This window comes from Camellia sinensis, chromosome 1, assembly GCF_055761805.1.
Source record: "Camellia sinensis isolate YWXY chromosome 1, ASM5576180v1, whole genome shotgun sequence".
Lineage (NCBI taxonomy): Eukaryota > Viridiplantae > Streptophyta > Magnoliopsida > Ericales > Theaceae > Camellia > Camellia sinensis.
Genome location: NC_138961.1, coordinates 110,750,327 through 110,772,603, shown reverse-complemented (window position 1 = coordinate 110,772,603; position 22,277 = coordinate 110,750,327).

The window sequence follows — 22,277 nt, the reverse complement described above, 5'->3', positions numbered from 1 at the left end:
AGAATTTACTGAGTACTTTAATGAGAATTTACTGGGAATTTACTTAGAATTTGCTGAGAATTTACTCGTAATTTACTCAGTAATTTACTGAGAATTTACTGGCAATTTAGTGAGTAATTTACTAAGTAATTTACTAGGAATTTATTGAGTATTTTACTGAGAATTTACTAGTAATTTTCTGAGAAATTTATTAAGAATTTACTGGGAATTTACACAGTAATTTACTGAGAATTTACATGAAATTTACATAGTAATTTCCATAGAATTTACTAGTTATTTACTGAGAATTTACTGGGAATTTATTGAGTGATTTAATGATAATTTACTGGTAATTTACATAGTAATTTAATGAGAATTTACTGGCAATTTACTGAGTAATTTACTAAGAATTTTCTGAGAATTTAGTTAGTAATCTACTGAGAATTTATTGGGAATTTACTAGGAATTTACTCAGTAATTTATAGAGAATTTACATGGAATTTACTTATTAATTTACAGAGAATTTACTGAGTAATTTACTTAGTAATTTACTGAGAATTTACTGGGAATTTACTCAGTAATTTGCAGAGAATTTACAGGGAATTTACTGAGTAATTTTTAGGGAATTTACTCAGTAATTTACTGAGAATTTACTGTGAATTTACAGAATAATTTACTGATTAATTTACTGGGAATTTACTGAGTAATTTAATAAGAATTTACTGGGAATTTACTGATTAACTTAATGAGAATTTACTTGGAATTTAGTGAGAATTTACTTAGTAATTTACTGAGAATTTACTTGGATTTACTAAGTAGTTTACTGGGAATTTACTGAGAATTTACCGAGAATTTACTGAATAATTTACTAAGAATTTAATGGGAATTTACTGAATAATTTACTTATAATTTGTTGAATAATTTATTGATAATTTACTGGGAATTTACAGGGAATTTACTGAGAATTTGCTGGGAATTTACTGAGTAATTTAATGAGAACTTACTGAGTAATTTACTAAGAATTTATTGGGAATATGCTCAGTAATTTACTAAGAATTTACTGGGAATTTTCAAGGAATTTACTGGATATTTACTGCGAATTTACTGAGTAATTTACTGAGAATTTACTAGAAATTTACTGAGAAATTTAATAATAATTTACTAGGTATTTACTGATTTGTTTAATGAGAATTTACTGAGTAATTTACTGAGAATTTATTAGGAATTTGCTAAGAAATTTACTGAGAATTTACTGGGAATTTACTGAATAATTTGCGGGGAATTTAGTTAGTAATTTATTGAGAATTTACTTAAAATTTACTGAGAAATTTACTGAGAATTTACAGGGTATTTACTCTGGAATTTCCTGAGAATTTACTGGGAATTTACTGAGTAATTTTCTGAGAATTAAATGGAAATTTACTGAGTAATTTAATATTTGAATTTTCTGATTAATTTAATAGAATTTACTTAGTAATTTACTGTGAATTTTTTGAGAATTTACTCAGTAATTTACTGAGAATTTACTCGGAATTGACTTAGTAATTACTGAAAATTTACTGGGAATATACTATGTAATTTACTGAGAATTTACTGGGAATTTACTTAGAATTTATTAGTATTTTGTAGAGTAATTTATTTAGAATTTACGGGAAATTTGGCCCGTAATTTTCTGATAATTTACAGGAAATTTACTGAGTAATTTGCTGAGTATTTTACTGAGAATTTACTCATTAATTTAATGGAAATTTCTGGGAATTTACTTAGAATTTACTAGGAATTTACTCAGTAATTTGCTGGGAATTTACTGAGTTATTAAACGAGAATTTACTTACTAATTTATTGAGGATTTACTGGAAATTTACTCAGTAATTTACTAAGAATTTACTAGGAATTTACTGAGTAATGTATTTAGAATTTACTGGGAATTTACACAGTAATTTAATGGAAATTTACTGAGTAATTTACGGAGAATTTAGAGGGAATTTACTGTGAATTTATTGAGAATTTAATGAGAATTTACTAAGTAATTTAATAAGAATTTACTTTGGATTTAATGAGTAATTTACTGGGAATTTACTGAGAATTTGCTTGGAATTTACTGAGTAATTTATTGAGAATTTACTGGGAATTTACCGAGAATTTACTGGGAATTTACTAGAAAATTACTGAGAATTTACTGAGAATTAACTGGGAATTTAATTAGTAATTTACTGAGTAATTTACTGAAAATTTACTGAGTATTTTACTGAGAATTTACTGGGAATTTACTATGTAATTTACTGAGAATTTATTGCGAATTCACTCAATAATTTACTTGGAATTTTCCGAGTAATTACTGAGAATTTACTCGCAACTTACTAAGTAATTGACTGAGAATCTACTGAGTAATTTAATGAGATTTTATTGGTAATTTACACAGTAATTTAATGAGAATTTAATGGGAATCTTCTGAGTAATTTTCTGAGAATTTACTACGAATTTTTTGGAAATTTACTGAGAATTTACTCAGTAATTTAAGGAGAATTTACTGGGAATTTACGGAGAAATTAACGAATAATTTACTAGAAATTTACTGAGTAATTTAATGGAAATTTACTAAGTAATTTATAGAGAATTTACTCAGAATTTACTGAGTAAGTACCTGAGAATTTACTGGGAATTTACTGAGTAATTTAATGATAATTTATAGGGAATTTACTTTGTAATTTAATGAGAATTTACTGAGAATTTACTAGAAATTTACACAGTAATTTATTGAGAATTTACTGGAAATTTAGTGAGTCATTTCCTGAGAATTTATTGAGTAATTTACTGGGAATTTATTGAGTATTTTACTGAGAATTTATTAGGAATTTTCTGAGAAATTTACTAAGAATTTATAGGGAATTTACTCAGTAATTTACTGAGAATTTACATAGTAATTTCAAGAGAATTTACTAGGAATTTACTGAGTAATTTACTGAAAATTTACTCAGAATTTACTGGGAATTTACACAATAATTTAATGAGAATTTACTAGGAATTTACTGAGTAATTTACTAGGAATTTACTGAGAATTTCCTGAGAATTAACTCAGTAATTTACTGAGAATTTACATGGAATTTACTTAGTAATTTACAGAGAATTTTCTGAGTAATTTACTCTACAGAGTAATTTACCGGGAATTTACTCAGTAATTTACTGAGAATTTAATTGGAATTTACTGAGAATTTATTGATTAATTTACTGAGAATTTACTGAGTAATTTAATCAGAATTTATTGGGAATTTACTTATTAACTTAATGAGAATTTACTGGGAATTTACTGAGTAATTTAGCGAGAATTTACTAAGAATTTACTTAGTAATTTACTGAGAATTTACTTGGGATTACTAAGTAGTTCACTGAGAATTTACTATGAATTTACCGAGAATTTAGTGAGAATTTACTCAGAATTTACTGAGAATTTACTGGGAATTTACTGTGTAATTTACTGTGTGTTTACAAGGAATTTACTGCAAATTTACTGAGAATTTGCTGAGTAATTTAATGAGAACTTACTGAGTAATTTACTGAGAATTTAGTGGGAATATACTCAGTAATTTACTAAGAATTTACTGGGAATTTTCTGGGAATTTTCTAGAAATTTACCGAGTATTTACTGGAAATTTACTCAGTAATTTACTGAAAATTTACTAGAAATTTACTGAGTACTTTATTGAGAATTTACTGGGAATTTACAGAGTAATTTACTGAGAATTTACTGGGAATTTACTGAGTAATTTATTGAGAATTGACGGGAATTTACTGAGAATTTACTAGGAATTTACTGAAAAATTTTATAAGAATTTATTGGGTATTTACTGAGTAATTTACTTAGAATTTACTAAGAATGTACTGAGAATTTACTTCGTAATTTACTTAGAATTTATTGGGAATTTAAAGAGAAATTTATTGAGAATTTACTGGGAATTTATTCTGTAATTTACTGATAATTTGAGGGGAATTTAGTCAGTAATTTACTGAGAAATTTAATGAGAATTTACTAGGAATTTACTGGAAATTTACTGAGAATTTAAAGGGAATTTACAGGGTATTTACTCTAGAATTTCCTGAGAATTTACTGAGAATTATTGGGAATTTATTGAGAATTTAATGGGAATATACTGAGTAATTTAATATGGGAATTTACTGATTAATTTAATTAGAATTTACTTTGAATTTACTGGAAATTTCCTGAATAATTTACTGAGTAATTTACTATGAATTTACTTAGTAATTTGCTGAGAATTTGCTGAGTAATTTACAGAAAATTTACATGGAATTTATTGGGAATTTACTAAGTAATTTACTGAGAATTTTCTGGGAATTTAATGATTAATTTACTGGAAATTTACTGCGAATTTATTAAGTACGTTACTGAGAATTTACTGGGAATGTACTCAGTGATTTATTGAGAATTTACTGAGAATTTTGTGGGAATTTATTGGGAATTTACTGAGAATTTACTGGGAATTTAATCAGTAATTTACTGCGAATTTACCTGGAATTTAATAAGAATTTACTGGGAATTTACATAGAATTTATTAGGAATTTATTGAGTAATTTACTAAGAATTTATTGGGAATTTACTGAGTAATTTAATGAGATTTTATTGAGTATTTTACTGAGTAATTTAATAAGAATTAACTTGGAATTTACTAAGTAATTTGCTGAGAATTTACTGGAAATTTATAGAGTAATTTACAGGGAATTTACGGGGAATTTACTGCGAATTTATTGGGAATTTACTTAGTAATTTATTGAGAATTTATTGGGAATTTATTGAGTAATTTACTAAGAATTTACTAGGAATTTACAGAGTAATTTACTAAGAAATTACTGGTAATGTACTCAGTAATTTATTGAGAATTTACTCGAAATTTACTGATAATTTACTCGAAATTTTCTGAGAATTTACTCAGTAATTTACTTAAAATTTACTCGGAATTTGCATAGTAATTACTGGGAATTTGTTGGGAATATACTGAGTAATTTACTGAGAATTTACCTGGAATTTACTGAGTAATTTAATGGGAATTTACAGGGAATTTACATAGAATTTATTAGTAATTTGTAGAGTAATTTATGGAGAATTTGCTCTGTAATTTTCTAATATTTTACAGGGAATTTATTGAGTAATTTACTGAGTATTTTACTGAGAATTTACTCATTAATTTAATGGAAATATCTAGGATATTTCTGACAATTTACTTAGTAATTTACTGGAAATTTACTGAGTAATTAACTGAGAATTTACTGGGAATTTACTAAGAATTTATTGGGAATTTACTGAGTGATTTACTGAGAATTTAGTGGGAATTTACATAGAATTTACTCGGAATTTACTCAGTAATTTACTCAGTAACTTACTGGTAATTTATTGGAAATTTACTGAGTAATTTACTAGATTTTACTGAGTTATTTAATTAGAATTTATTTACTAATTTATTAAGGATTTACTGGAAATTTACTCAGTAATTTACTGAGAATTTACTCAGAATTTACTGGGAATTTACTTAGAATTGATTTGGAATTTACTGAATTATTTTTTTAGAATTTACTGGGAATTTACACAGTAATTTAATGAGAATTTACTGGTAATTTACTAAGTAATTTGCTGAGAATTTATTAGGAAATTAAATAGTAATTTAATGAGAATTTACTGGGAATTTACAGAGAATTTACTTAGAATTTACTGAGTAATTTACTGGGAATTTGCTGAGTAATTTATAGGTAATTTACTCGTAATTTACTGAGAATTTACTCTATAATTTATTGAAAATTTATTAGGAATTTACCAAGTAATTTATTGAGAATTTACTGTGAAATTTACTGAGAATTTTTTACTAGGAATTTATTGAGTAATTTTCTGAAAATTTATTGAGAATTTACACTGTAATTTACTGAGTAATTTACTGAGAATTTAATTAGAATTTAATGAGAATTTACTAGGTAATTTAATGAGAATTTAGTGGGAATTTACTAAGTGATTATAATTAGAATTTATTATGAATTTACCGAGTAATTTACCGAGAATTTACTTAGTAATTTACAGGGAATTTACTGAGAATTTACAGGGAATTTACTAGGAGTTTACTGAGTAATTTACTGAGAATTTACTTGTCACGCCCCCAAACCGCCCCTAGTAGTTTGGTGCCGTGATGGCCAGTAACCCGAGGTTACCGAAGGCCGTCTTACAAAAATCACACACAATCAGAGTATAAAATATGGGGCTTACAAGTGCGGAAGCAATATATATACATATACAAAATCTAAATAGTCCATGAGAGCCGTGCATATGTCCAATGGAATGTCATACATCAAGCATCTTTACAAGTCTTACAATTTAGACACAACAAGAATGAGATACCAAAATACATCCTGACCAAAAGGCTTCTCAAGCCGACATATGTCAAAACAAACAAAGAACATAAGCCGAGAAGCATAATCTTCAAGACGATGCAAAACGCAAACCCAAAACATGTCGGCTATACGCCCAAAACACATCGGCAATCACGTCTAGGCCTCAATGCCTTCTTGTTCATCACCTACATATATATATAGAGAGGGTGAGCTTGGATACTCAGTGAATGATATTAGAAATAAAGGTTTGCATGATTGATATCCAAGATTTCTTTCAAAACAATACAAAGTATACTTTACAATCAAGAAAAAGTCAAGTTCATTGCCGGCCTTTCAAGTTCTTTGGATGTTATTACATCTACTTAATACAAGAGGGTGATGACATATCAAGACAAGAGTGCAGTTGCATTATAGTCCCCTGCAACTAAGGACTTTCAAGACAAGCTGTGCTGCGAAAGTTTATAGTCCTCTAGCACTAAGGACTGTCAAGACAAGCTGTGCTGCGAAAGTTTATAGTCCTCTAGCACTAAGGACTGTCAAGACAAGCTGTGCTGCGAAAGTTTAGAGTCCTCTAGCACTAAGGACTGTCAAGACAAGAGTGCAGTTGCATTATAGTCCCCTGCAACTAAGGACTTTCAAGACGAGTCATCAAAACAAGATAGCATTTGATATACAAAATAGGGATAGTCATTCATGCTAGATCAAGTACTTTTCAAAACAAGGCAAGACGAGATTTATGAAAGCAAGTGTAACATAGCTTTATTAAAAATACCACTCACATAGTTTCTTCAAACGTCGGGGTCGAGACAAGCCCAAGTCCTACAAACACATGGCAAAGCCTATTGAATGCACTTTCAAACAAGTTTCGTATGTACACAAATGGTTTCGGAAAACATGCTGGGCACCAACCAGGTATAGGCCGAGGTTCCACACCTCCTCGCCGAGGTGTGTTCCCGAGGGCCACATGCAAGGAAAAGAGGTCGGGAAATTCTGGGTTTCCCTCTGCTGATGAACATGAAAAACATGAGTGTGAAAACATGAAAATATGAATGCTCAATCATAATCTGCCATCACAACTCTGGGATTTTCGTGCTATGAGTTTGAAAACATGGACCTGGGTACCCGTACTTGGAATCCTTGCGGAAATAAACACAAAAACATGATTCTTTATGCAAGCTTTCGGATCAAAACAAGACCTTCTTGAAGAACACATGAATGCCCTTTTCTCTTTCTAAAATCGAGCTTCAAAACGATGCATGGCTTACAAATCATATCCGATCATGCAATGCAATAACATGAACATAGAAAACATCATGAGCAGATCAAGATTCTAACCTTAGAACGCGGATCTAACGGTTCGATCTCTAGGAATCAAGCTTGAAGATCTACTTCCTCGCTCTAAAACTCTTTCTTCCTCCTGGAGCTTCTCTCTCTACAAGGCAAGTTCATGATACTAAATGATAGTTTTCTATACCCGGTTCTGGGGTTAACCCTCTGCTGAGACACGTGGCGGCGACTGGTTGGGTTCATCCTGAAAAGGTGGCTGACAGGCCAGACAAAGCATGGTGGAAGGGTGTTCAACAAGCAAAGCGGTATGGGCTCTCTGACAGGTTACGACATCGGCTAACAACAAGGCGTATCTAACAAGCTACACGGAGTGGCACTCCGGCAAGGTGTGACATCGGCTAACAAAGGACCTCGGCAGCTAAGGTGACAATGACCTCGGCTAGGAAGGACAACACTTGACTAAGCTGTGCCACATCTTGGCCTAGATGCGCCACACCTCGGCCTAGGTCGTACCACTTCCAGGACGAGATCACTTGGGTGCAAGGTAACATCTCGGCTAATGTGGTCAAGGCAAGGACTGAGGTCGACAAGGGGTTTCAAGATACTAATACTAGACTAAGGATGACCTCGGCTTGGAATAACATCGGCTAGCATAACTCAGGCAAGGCGTAACCTAAGTTTCACACCAAGGAAGGAACAAGACAAGCATACTACACTTAGACAAATCACAAGGCTTCCAAATCAAGACACGGATCGCATTAGCTCAAGCGAAACAAATCACAACATACACATGCAAGCTAAACAAGTCATAATCATACCGATGCTCACGAACATGATGAGGACATGAAGTGTGGGTTCCTACAGTCTACCCTCCTTAAAGAAGTTTGGTCCCCAAACTTAAGTTACCTTGTCCTACGAATAACTCCGGGTAACGGATTTTCATCTCCTCTTCTTTTTCCCATGTGGCCTCCTCGCCATAATGCTTCTCCCATTCGATTTTCACCATTGATATCGACTTGTTTCTCAACTGCCTCACTTGTCTGTCGATAATTCTCGTCGGCTTCTCTTCGTAGCCCAAGTCTTCATTAACTACAACCCCGGAGTAATCTATTACATGCAGTGGGTCTCGGATATATTTTCTCAGCATCGAAACATGGAACACGCTGTGGACTCGACTCAAATCTGGTGGCAAGGCAAGTCTGTAAGCAACGGTGTTGATCCTCTCAAGAATTTCAAATGGCCCAATATATCGGGGTGCAAGTTTACCCTTTTTCCCAAATCTCGAAACTCCTGTCATCGGCGAAACTTTCAAAAACACATGATCCCCAATTTCAAATTCTAACTCCCTCCTTCTTTGGTCGGCATAACTCTTCTGTCGACTCTGTGCGGTTTTAATCCTCTGCTGAATGAGTTTGATCTTTTCAGTTGTCATCTGAACCAACTCGGGGCCAATTAGAGCTTTGTCTCCTACTTCAGTCCAACATATCGGCGATCTGCACTCTCTTCCATACAGAGCCTCATACGGCGCCATGCCTATGCTGGCTTGATAACTGTTGTTGTACGCGAACTCTACTAACGGCAAATGCGATTCCCAACTTCCCTGGAAGTCCAACACGCACAGTCTGAGCATGTCTTCGAGTGTCTGAATCGTTCTTTCTGTCTGCCCGTCGGTCTGGGGGTGGAAGGCTGTGCTAAATCTCAACTCTGTTCCCAAAGCTCCTTGTAGACTCTGCCAAAATCTAGAAACGAACTTCGGATCTCGGTCTGCCACAATGGACATCGGCACGCCATGAAGCCTAACGATCTCATTCATGTACAATTCGGCAAGTCGGTCGGCATTGAATGTAGTCTTGACAGGCAAAAAGTGGGCTGACTTAGTAAACCTGTCGACTATAACCCAAATGGAATCCATACCTCTTTGCGTCCTCGGCAAACCCACTACGAAATCCATGGAGATGTGCTCCCATTTCCACTCAAGAATTGACAAGGGTTGAAGAAGTCCTGCTGGTCTCTGGTGTTCTGCCTTCACTCGCTGACAACACAGACACTGAGATACAAACTCGGCTATCTCTCTTTTCATGTTTGGCCACCAAAAGGTCCGCTTTACGTCCTGATACATCTTGGTGCTCCCTGGATGAATGGCAAATTTGGAACTATGGGCCTCTTGCAAAATCTTCCTTTTTAACTCTGGTACGTCGGCCACGCACAATCTTCCTTCAAACTTAAGCACTTGATTCTTTATAGTGTATCCCGGCCTCGGCTTGGTGACGAATTCATCAATTACCTTCTTGAGGAATTTATCCTCCCTCTGTCTGGTCTTCACTTCCTCAATAATGGTTGGTTCCACCGAAACCGCTGTCAGGCACGCCAAACTTCCAACTAACTTCCTGCTCAATGCGTCGGCTACGGAATTTGCCTTACCTGGGTGGTACTGAATCTGCATGTCATAATCCTTCAGTAGCTCGAGCCATCTTCTCTGCCTCATATTTAACTCTTTCTGGGTGAACAAGTATTTCAGACTCTTGTGGTTGGTGAAAACTTGGCAAGATGTTCCGTACAGGTAATGACGCCATATCTTCAAGGCAAAAACCACGGTAGCTAGCTCCAAATCATGGGTAGGATAATTCTTTTCATTGGGCTTCAACTGACGAGACGCGTACGCTATGACTTTACCTTCTTGCATTAACACGCAACCCAAACCTTTATGTGAAGCATCACTGTAAATCTGAAATTCCTCATTAGCTGATGGTAGTACTAGAACTGGTGCTGTGACTAACCTCGTCTTCAGTTCCTGGAAAGCTGATTCCCTTTCATTGGTCCATTCATAAGCTGCTCCCTTCTTGGTTAGTTGTGTCAATGGCACTGCGATCCTCGAGAAGTCCTTCACAAACTTTCTGTAATAACCTGCCAAACCCAGAAAACTACGAACCTCGGACACGTTGGTCGGCGTCGGCCAATTCACAATGGCTTCAATCTTACTGGGGTCAACTGATATACCGTCTTCATTGATCACATGTCCTAGAAATGAAATGCTGGAAAGCCAAAACTCGCATTTACTTAACTTGGCGTACAACTTCTTAATTCTCAAGGTCTGCAGGGCAAGTCTCAGATGATTCTCGTGCTCGCTCGCACTCCCGGAATAGATCAATATGTCGTCGATAAAAATAATGACAAACTCATCTAGGTACGGCTTAAAGACCCTGTTCATCAAGTCCATGAATGCTGCTGGGGCATTGGTTACTCCGAAGGGCATTACCAAAAATTCGTAGTGGCCATATCTTGTCCGAAAAGCAGTTTTCTCAATGTCCTCGGCTTTAACCTTCAACTGGTGGTAGCCTGACCTAAGGTCAATCTTGGAAAAGACTCGTGCTCCTCGTAGTTGATCAAACAAATCATCGATTCTTGGCAATGGGTATTTGTTCTTAATGGTCACCTTATTAAGTTCTCTGTAGTCAATGCAAAGACGAAGGGTGCCGTCCTTTTTCTTAACAAATAGAACGGGTGCTCCCCACGGTGAAGTGCTCGGCCTGACGAATCCCTTATCCAACAATTCCTGTAATTGCGATTTCAGTTCTCTAAGTTCGGCTGGAGCCATTCTGTAGGGTGTTTTGGAGATGGGTTGTGTTCCTGGCAAGACGTCCACAGTAAACTCTATTTCTCTATCGACAAGGTGGCCAGGCAACTCATCCGGAAAGACGTCGGGGAATTCCTCAACAACGGGTATGTCGGCTAACTCAACATTTCCATTCAGATCACTTAGTATACTGCATAAATAACCCTTACATCCTTTTTGGATCAACTTGTAGGCCTTCATGGATGAGATTAAGTAAGGTGGGGGTACTACTCCTTTACCCTGGAAAATGACCTCGGCTTGACTTGGGGTCTTCAATGTGACGTTCTTAGTAACACAATTAATGGATGCATGATTCGCCACTAACCAATCCATTCCCAATATAACATCGAAGTGAGTCATGTTTAATGGCATCAAATCAACTAACAATTCTACACTCTCAATCATAGCAATACACGCCCTATAAATGGATGTAACAATCATATTTCTCCCAGATGGAGTAGACACAGATAATACATAATCAAGGGGTTCTAATTCTCTATCCAACTTCTCGGCGAATATAGTGGACACAAATGAATGCGTAGAACCCGAATCAATCAATACATATGCATCTCGAGAACAAATTGAGAGGGTACCTGACACTACCGCCTCGGCATTCTGGGCGTCTCCTGGTACTAATGCAAAAACTCTGCCTTGCCTCGCTTGTATTCCCCCGACGTTATTCTTCTGTGCAGGGCCTGAGGTGCTTCCATTCCTCCTCCCATCATCGGTCCTTGCTTTCGGGCAGTCTTTCACGCGATGGCCTATCTCGCCGCACTCATAACAAGCTCCTGTTGCCCAACGACAAACCCCGAAATGTAGCTTTCCACAACTCGCGCACATCAGCTTAACGTTACCCTCTTGATTGGAGTTGCTGGAATTGTCCGTACTCATCTTCTTCTTGGCATTGAACGGAACTCGGCGATTATCATAACTCTGTCTCTTCCTCTGACCCTCACCTGAACTCTGGTATCGGTTCAAGTTAGCTTCAGCCAGGATGGCCTTGTCCAGCACTCCGGCGTACGTCGGCATATTGAGCATATTGACCCGATCTTGTATCGGTCCACGCAACCCACTTTCGAACTTCCTCGCCTTTCGGTACTCGTCGTCAACCATATGAGGCGCATATCTCGCTAGTTCAGTAAAGGCACGATCGTATTCTGCGACCGTCTTGTTCCCTTGGATCAGATTCTGAAACTCCGTGGTCTTTCGGTCTCGGACGCTGAGGGGGAAATGCTTGTTGTAGAACAATTCCAAAAATTTTGCCCAAGTCAAACCCAGATTGCTTTCTCGGACCATCATCCACCACCTACGAGCATCGTCGTCTAATGTGAATGCTGCCAGAGATACCTTCTGGGCGTCTGTACTGGGGAAAACTTCAAACAACTTCTCCATCTCTAAAACCCATGCCTCGGCTTTCATTGGTTCTATGCCTCCCTGAAATCTCGGCGGTTTCATCTTCTTGAACTCTCTGATCAGGGTTATCGTGTCATTCCCATACAAAGCTTGCTGCGGAGGCAGTTGCGGCGCTGGAGGAGGTGGAGCTGCATATCGGCCATTCGTCTGTTCGGCATGCATAGAAGTGGTACCAGTATCCTGCGGCCTAGGTTGTCTCTGCTCACGAACCAAGCCTTCGACTAACCTTTCCAATCTCTCCAACCTGTCTTCCGATCGATCTCGGCCAACCGGGGGTCTACCTCTCCTCATGATGCTAGGGGGGGGAATGCAAGATGAGACTTTAAAACAGCTAGACAGATAACACATATGCAAGTAACGAGCGTCTAGGCCAAAACGATGCACACATAGTCAAGTAGCAAGCAATATGATGCAATCTTAACATTCTTCTAAGGGAAATCCTAGGCTCTCTAGGACTCAAGGTGTGTGATTAACGTACTACAAGGATCTTGTGCTCTGATACCAATCTGTCACACCCCCAAACCGCCCCTAGTAGTTTGGTGCCGTGATGGCCAGTAACCCGAGGTTACCGAAGGCCGTCTTACAAAAATCACACACAATCAGAGTATAAAATATGGGGCTTACAAGTGCGGAAGCAATATATATACATATACAAAATCTAAATAGTCCATGAGAGCCGTGCATATGTCCAATGGAATGTCATACATCAAGCATCTTTACAAGTCTTACAATTTAGACACAACAAGAATGAGATACCAAAATACATCCTGACCAAAAGGCTTCTCAAGCCGACATATGTCAAAACAAACAAAGAACATAAGCCGAGAAGCATAATCTTCAAGACGATGCAAAACGCAAACCCAAAACATGTCGGCTATACGCCCAAAACACATCGGCAATCACGTCTAGGCCTCAATGCCTTCTTGTTCATCACCTACATATATATATAGAGAGGGTGAGCTTGGATACTCAGTGAATGATATTAGAAATAAAGGTTTGCATGATTGATATCCAAGATTTCTTTCAAAACAATACAAAGTATACTTTACAATCAAGAAAAAGTCAAGTTCATTGCCGGCCTTTCAAGTTCTTTGGATGTTATTACATCTACTTAATACAAGAGGGTGATGACATATCAAGACAAGAGTGCAGTTGCATTATAGTCCCCTGCAACTAAGGACTTTCAAGACAAGCTGTGCTGCGAAAGTTTATAGTCCTCTAGCACTAAGGACTGTCAAGACAAGCTGTGCTGCGAAAGTTTATAGTCCTCTAGCACTAAGGACTGTCAAGACAAGCTGTGCTGCGAAAGTTTAGAGTCCTCTAGCACTAAGGACTGTCAAGACAAGAGTGCAGTTGCATTATAGTCCCCTGCAACTAAGGACTTTCAAGACGAGTCATCAAAACAAGATAGCATTTGATATACAAAATAGGGATAGTCATTCATGCTAGATCAAGTACTTTTCAAAACAAGGCAAGACGAGATTTATGAAAGCAAGTGTAACATAGCTTTATTAAAAATACCACTCACATAGTTTCTTCAAACGTCGGGGTCGAGACAAGCCCAAGTCCTACAAACACATGGCAAAGCCTATTGAATGCACTTTCAAACAAGTTTCGTATGTACACAAATGGTTTCGGAAAACATGCTGGGCACCAACCAGGTATAGGCCGAGGTTCCACACCTCCTCGCCGAGGTGTGTTCCCGAGGGCCACATGCAAGGAAAAGAGGTCGGGAAATTCTGGGTTTCCCTCTGCTGATGAACATGAAAAACATGAGTGTGAAAACATGAAAATATGAATGCTCAATCATAATCTGCCATCACAACTCTGGGATTTTCGTGCTATGAGTTTGAAAACATGGACCTGGGTACCCGTACTTGGAATCCTTGCGGAAATAAACACAAAAACATGATTCTTTATGCAAGCTTTCGGATCAAAACAAGACCTTCTTGAAGAACACATGAATGCCCTTTTCTCTTTCTAAAATCGAGCTTCAAAACGATGCATGGCTTACAAATCATATCCGATCATGCAATGCAATAACATGAACATAGAAAACATCATGAGCAGATCAAGATTCTAACCTTAGAACGCGGATCTAACGGTTCGATCTCTAGGAATCAAGCTTGAAGATCTACTTCCTCGCTCTAAAACTCTTTCTTCCTCCTGGAGCTTCTCTCTCTACAAGGCAAGTTCATGATACTAAATGATAGTTTTCTATACCCGGTTCTGGGGTTAACCCTCTGCTGAGACACGTGGCGGCGACTGGTTGGGTTCATCCTGAAAAGGTGGCTGACAGGCCAGACAAAGCATGGTGGAAGGGTGTTCAACAAGCAAAGCGGTATGGGCTCTCTGACAGGTTACGACATCGGCTAACAACAAGGCGTATCTAACAAGCTACACGGAGTGGCACTCCGGCAAGGTGTGACATCGGCTAACAAAGGACCTCGGCAGCTAAGGTGACAATGACCTCGGCTAGGAAGGACAACACTTGACTAAGCTGTGCCACATCTTGGCCTAGATGCGCCACACCTCGGCCTAGGTCGTACCACTTCCAGGACGAGATCACTTGGGTGCAAGGTAACATCTCGGCTAATGTGGTCAAGGCAAGGACTGAGGTCGACAAGGGGTTTCAAGATACTAATACTAGACTAAGGATGACCTCGGCTTGGAATAACATCGGCTAGCATAACTCAGGCAAGGCGTAACCTAAGTTTCACACCAAGGAAGGAACAAGACAAGCATACTACACTTAGACAAATCACAAGGCTTCCAAATCAAGACACGGATCGCATTAGCTCAAGCGAAACAAATCACAACATACACATGCAAGCTAAACAAGTCATAATCATACCGATGCTCACGAACCTGATGAGGACATGAAGTGTGGGTTCCTACATTACTGGTAATTTACTGAGTAATTTAATTAGGATTTATTGGGAATTTACTGATTGTTTTAATGAGAATTTACTGAGGAATTTACTGAGAATTTACTTGGAATTTATTGACAATTTACTGGGAATTTACTGCGTAGTTACTGGGAATTCATTGAGTAATTTAATGAAAATTTATTGGGAATTTACTCAGTAATTTTCAGAGAATTTACTGGGAATTTTCTTTGTATTTTTTTGAAAAATTACTGGGTATTTACTCAATAATTTACAAAGAATTTACTGGAAATTTACTAAGAATTTAATCAGAATTTACTGAGAATTTACTGGAAATATACTCAATAATTTACTTAGAATTTACTTGGAATTTTTTGAGAATTTTCTGAAAATTTACTAAGTATTTACTTCGAATTTACTAATTAATTTATTGAGAATTTACTGGGAATTTACTCAGTAATTTACTCAAAATTTACTTAGTACTTTATTGAGAATTTACTTGGAATTTACTGAGTAATTTACTGAGAATTTACTAGGAATTTATTGAGAAATTTAATAAGAGCTTACTGGGTATTACCTGATTTCTTTAATGAGAAATTACTCGGAATTTACTGAGTAATTTACTAAGAATTTATTGGGAATTTACTGAGAAATTTACTGGGAATTTGCTGAGTAATTTACAGATAATTTGTGGGGAATTTAGTCAATAATTTACTGAGAAGTTACTGAAACTTTACTGAAAATTTACTGAGTAATTTACTGGGAATTTACTGGGAATTTACCGAGAATTTACTACGAATTTACTGAGTAATTTACTGAGAATTTACTTAGAATTTATTGAGAATTTACTGAGAAATTTACTGGGAATTTGCTGAGTAATTTACAGATAATTTGCGGAGAATTTAGTCACTAATTTACTAGGAATTTACTGAGTAATTTACTGGGAATTTATTGAGAATTTACTGAAAATTTACTGAGTAATTTACTGGGAATTTATCGAGAATTTAGGGAGTAATTTACTGAGAATTTACTGGAAATTTACTGAGATTTTAATGGGAATTAATCGGTAATTAACTGAGAATTTACTTGGAATTTGTTAAGAATTTACTAGGAATTTATTGAGAATTTATCGGGAATTTACTGAGTAATTTACTAGTAATTTCTGAGAATTTGCATGGAATTTACTTAGCAATGTACTGAGAATTTACTTGAAATTTACTGAATAATTTACTGAGAATTTATTATGAATTTACTGAATAATTTTCTTAGAATATACTGGGAATTTACTCAGAAATTTACTGAGAATTTAGTGGGAATGTACTGAGTAATTTACTGGGTATTTACAGGGAATTTACTTAGAATTTGCCTTTGAATTTACTGAGTAATTTAATGAGAATTTACTGAGTAATTTACTGATTAATTTACTGGGAATTTACTCAGTAATTTACTGAGTACTTTATTGAGAATTTACTGGGAATTAACAGAGTAATTTACTGAGAATTTACTGCGAATTTACTAGGTAATTTACTGGGAATTTACTAAGTAATTTACTGAGAATTTACTAGGAATTTACTGAGAAATTTAATAAGAGTTTACTGGTATTTGCTGATTTCTTTAATGAGAATTTACTGAGAATTTACTTAGAATTTATTGAGAATTTACTAAGAATTTACTGGGAATTTACTGAGTAATTTACAGATAATTTGCGGGGAATTTAGTCACTAATTTACTGAAAATTTACTGAAAAATTTCTGAGAAAATTAATGAGAATTTACTAGGAATTTATTGAAAATTTACTGAAAATTTACAGGGAATTTACTGGATATTTACTCTGGAATTTTCTGAGAATTTACTGGGAATTACTAGAAATTTACTGAGTAATTTACTGAGAATTTAATGGGAATTTATTGATTAATTTAATTAGAATTTACTGATTAATTTAATTAGAATTTACTTTGAATTTATTGGGAATTTCTGGAATAATTTATTGAGAATTTACTGGTAATTTACTCAGTGATTTACTGAGAATTTGCTGGGAATTTACTGAGTAATTTACAAAAAATTTACCGGGAATTTAGTGAGTAATTTACTCGAAATTTACAGAGTAATTTACTGAGAATTTATCGGGAATTTACTGGGAATTTACAGAATAATTTACAGTGAATTTATTGGGAATTTACTGAGAATTTATTAGCAATTTAGTGGGAATTTACTTAATAATTTACTGATAATTTACTGTGAATTTATTGAGTAATTTAGTAGGAATTTACTGAGTAATTTATTGAGAAATTACTGGAAATGTACTCAGTTATTTATTGAATATTTACTCAGAATTTACTGAGAATTTACTCAGAATTTTCTGAGAATTTACTCAGAAGTTACTTTGTAATTACTGAAAATTTATTGGGAATATACTGAGTAATTTAATAAGAATTTACCTGGAATTTACATAGAATTTATTAGTAATTTGTAGAGTAATTTACGGAGAATTTAACGGGAATTTGGCCCGTAATTTTCTGATAATTTACAGGGAATTTACTGAGTGATTTACTTTGAATATACTGAGTATTTTACTGAGAATTTACTGGGAATTTACTCATTAATTTAATGGTAATTTTTGAAAATTTACTGAGAATTTACTCAGTAAATTACTTAGCATTTACTGGGAATTTACTAGAAATTTACTGGGAATTTACTTAGAATTTTCTAAGAATTTACTCAGTAATATACTGGGAATTTACTAACTAATTTACTGGGAATTTACTTCCTAATTTATTGAGGATTTACCGAATATTTACTGAGTAATTTATTTAGAATTTACTGGGAATTTACTTAGAATTGATTTGGAATTTACTGAATTATTTTTTTAGTATTTACTGAAAATTTACACAGTAATGTATGGCAATTTATTGGGAATTTACTGAGTAATTTACGGAGAATTTAGAGGAAATTTACTGTGAATTTACTGAGAATTTAATGGGAATTTACTTAGTAATTTAATGAAAATTTACTGGGAATTTACTCAGTAATTTACTGAGAATTTACTTGAAATTTACCGAGTAATTTACTGAGAATTTACTTGGAATTTACTGAGAATTTGCTCAGAATTTACTGCGTAATTTACTGAGAATTTACTGGAATTTACTCAGTAATTTACTGAGAATTAACTGGGAATTTACTGAAAATTAGCTGGGAATCTACTGAAAATTTACTGGGAATTTAATCAGTAATTTACTGAGAATTTGCTGTGAATTTACTGAGTAATTTGCTGAGAATTTGCTGGGAATATACTGAGTAATTTACTGAGAATTTACATGGAATTTACTGAGTAATTTAATGAAAATTTACTGAGAATTTACTAAGTATTTTACTGAGAATTTACTGGGAATTTACTTTGTAATTTGCTGAGAATTTACTCAGTAATTTACCGAGAATTTACTTGTAATTTACTGAGAATTTACTCGCAATTTACTAAGTAATTTACTGAATAATTTAATGAGATTTTACTGGTAATTTAGACAATAATTTAATGAGAATTTACTGGGAATTTTTTGAATAATTTTTTGAGAATTTACTCAGTAATTTAAGGAGAAATTACTAGGAATTTACTGAGAAATTAACGGATAATTTATTAGGAATTTACCGAGTAATTTATAGAGAATTTACTCAGAATTTACTGAGTAATTTTATGAGAATTTACTGGGAATTTAATGAGTAATTTAATGAGAATTTATAGTTAATTTCAATAGTAATTTAATGAGAATTTACTAGAAATTTACTAGGAATTTACTGGGAATTTACTCAGTAATTTACTGAGAATTTACTGGCAATTTAGTGAGTAATTTATTGAGTAATTTACTGGGAATTTATTGAGTATTTCACTGAGAATTTACTGGCAATTTTCCGAGAAATTTACTAAGAATTTACTGGGAATATACTCAGTAATTTACTAAGAATTTACATGGAATTTACAAAGTAATTTCCAGGGAATTTACTATGAATTTACTGAGTAATTTACTGAGAATTTACAAGCAATTTACTGAGTGATTTAATGAGAATTTACGGGTAATTTACACAGTAATTTAATGAGAATTTACTGAGTATTTACTGAGAATTTACTGTTAATTTACTGAGAATTTACTTAGTAATCTACTGAGAATTTATTGGGAATTTACTCAGTAATTTACAGAGAATTTATATGGAATCTGTTCATTAATTTAGAGAGAATTTATTGAGTAATTTAATAAGAATTTATTGGGAATTTACTTAATAATTTACTGAGAATTTTCTGGGAATTTACTCAGTAATTTGTAGAAAATTTATTAGGAATATACTGAGTAATTTACTGGGAATTTACTCAGTAATTTACTAAGAATTGAATGATTAATTTACTGGGAATTTACTGAGTAACTTAGTAAGAATTTACTGGGAATTTACTGATTAACTTAATGAGAATTTACTGGGAATTTAGTGAGAATTTTTCGAGAATTTATTGAATAATTTATTGAGAATTTACTGGGAATTTACAGAATAATTTACTGATAATTTACTGGGTATTCGCAGAGAATTTACTAGAAATTTACTGAGAATTTACAGGTAATTTACTGAGTAATTTAATGAAAACTGACTGAGTAATTTACTAAGAATTTACTTGGAATATACTCAGTAATTTATTAAAAATTTACTGGGAATTTTTAGGGAATTTACTAAGTATTTACTTCGAATTTACTGAGAATTTACTGGGAATTTACTCAGTAATTTATTGAGTACTTTATTGAGAATTTACTAGGAATTTACTGGGTAATTTACTGAGAATTTACTAGAAATTTACTTAGAAATTTAATAATTATTTACCGGGTATTTATAGATTTGTTTAACGAAAATTTACTGAGTAATTTACTGAGAATTTACTGAATAATTTAATGAGAATTTATTTGGAATTTACTAGAAATTTACTGAGAATTTATAGGGTATTTACTCTGGAATTTCTTGAGAATTTGCTGGGAATTTATTGAGTAATTTACTGAGAATTAAATGGGAATTTACTGAGTAATTTAATATTGGAATTTACTGATTAATTTAATTAGAATTTTCTGAATAATTTACTTAGAATTTACTAAGTAATTTACTGTGAATTTACTGAGAATTTACTCAGAATTTTTTGAGAATTTACTTGGTATTGACTTAGTAATTACTAAGAATTTACTAGGAATATACTGAGAATTTACCTGGAATTTACTGAGTAATTTAATTACAATTTATTGGGAATTTACTAAGAATTTATTAGTATTTTGTAGAGTAATTTACTTAGAATTTACGGGGAATTTGGCCCGTAATTTTCAGATAATTTACAGGAAATTTACTAAGTAATTTACTGAGTATTTTACTAAGAATTTACTGGGAATTTACTCATTAATTTAATGGGAATTTCTGGGAATTTACAGAGAATTTACTCAGTAAATTACTGAGAATTTACTCAGTAAGTTACTTAGAATTTACTGAGTAATTTACTGAGAATATACTAAGAATTTGCTGAGAATTTACTGAGTAATTTACTGGGAATTTATTTAGAATTTACTGAGTAATTTATTGGGAATTTACTGAATAATTTACTGGGAATTTACTTACTAATTTATTGAGGATTTACTGGAAATTTACTCAGTATTTTACTGGGAATTTACTGAGTAATTTATTTAGAATTTGCTTGAAATTTACTGAGTAATTTAATGAGTATTTACTATTAATTTACTTATAATTGATTTGAAATTCACTGAATTATTTTTTAGAATTTACTTAGAATTTATACAGTAATTTAATGGGAATTTAATAAGTAATTTACGGAGGATTCAGAGGGAATTTACTGTGAATTTATTGAGAATTTAATGGAAATTTACTGAGTAATTTAATAAGAATTTACTTAGAATTTACTCAGTAATTTACTAGGAATTTAGTGGGAATTTACTGAGTAATTTACTGAGAATTTACTAGGAATTTACTTAGAATTTGCTCGGAATTTACTGCGTAGTTTATTGGGAATTTACTAAGTAATTTACTGGTAATTTACTGGGAATTTACTGAAAATTTAATCAGAAATTTACTGAGTAATTTATGGAGAATTTACTTAGTAATTTACTGAGAATTTACTGGGAATATACTGAGTAATTTATTGAGTAATTTAATGAGAATTTATTGGGAATTTACTGAGTAATTTACGGAAAATTTTCTTAGTATTTTACTGAGATTTTACTGGGAATTTAGTCAGTAATTTACTTTGAATTTACTGAGTAATTTACTGAGATTTTACTGGTAATTTACGTTGTAATTTAATGAGAATTTACTGAAAATTTTCTGAGCAATTTACTGAGAATTTACTATAAATTTTCTGGAAATTTACTCAGTAATTTAAAAAGAATTTACTGGGAAATTTACTGAGTAATTTAATGGGAATTTACTTAGTAATTTACAGAGAATTTACTCGAAATCTACTGAGTAATTTTCTGAGAATTTAAGGGAAATTTACTGAGTAATTTAAGGGGAATTTACTGAGTAATTTACGGAGAATTTACTCAAAATCTACTGAGTAATTTCTTGAGAATATACTGGGAATTTACTGAGTAATTTAATGAGAATTTGCTAAAAAATTATTGGAAATTTACTCAGTAATTTACTTAGAATTTACTGGGAATTTAGTGAGTAATTTACTGAGTAAT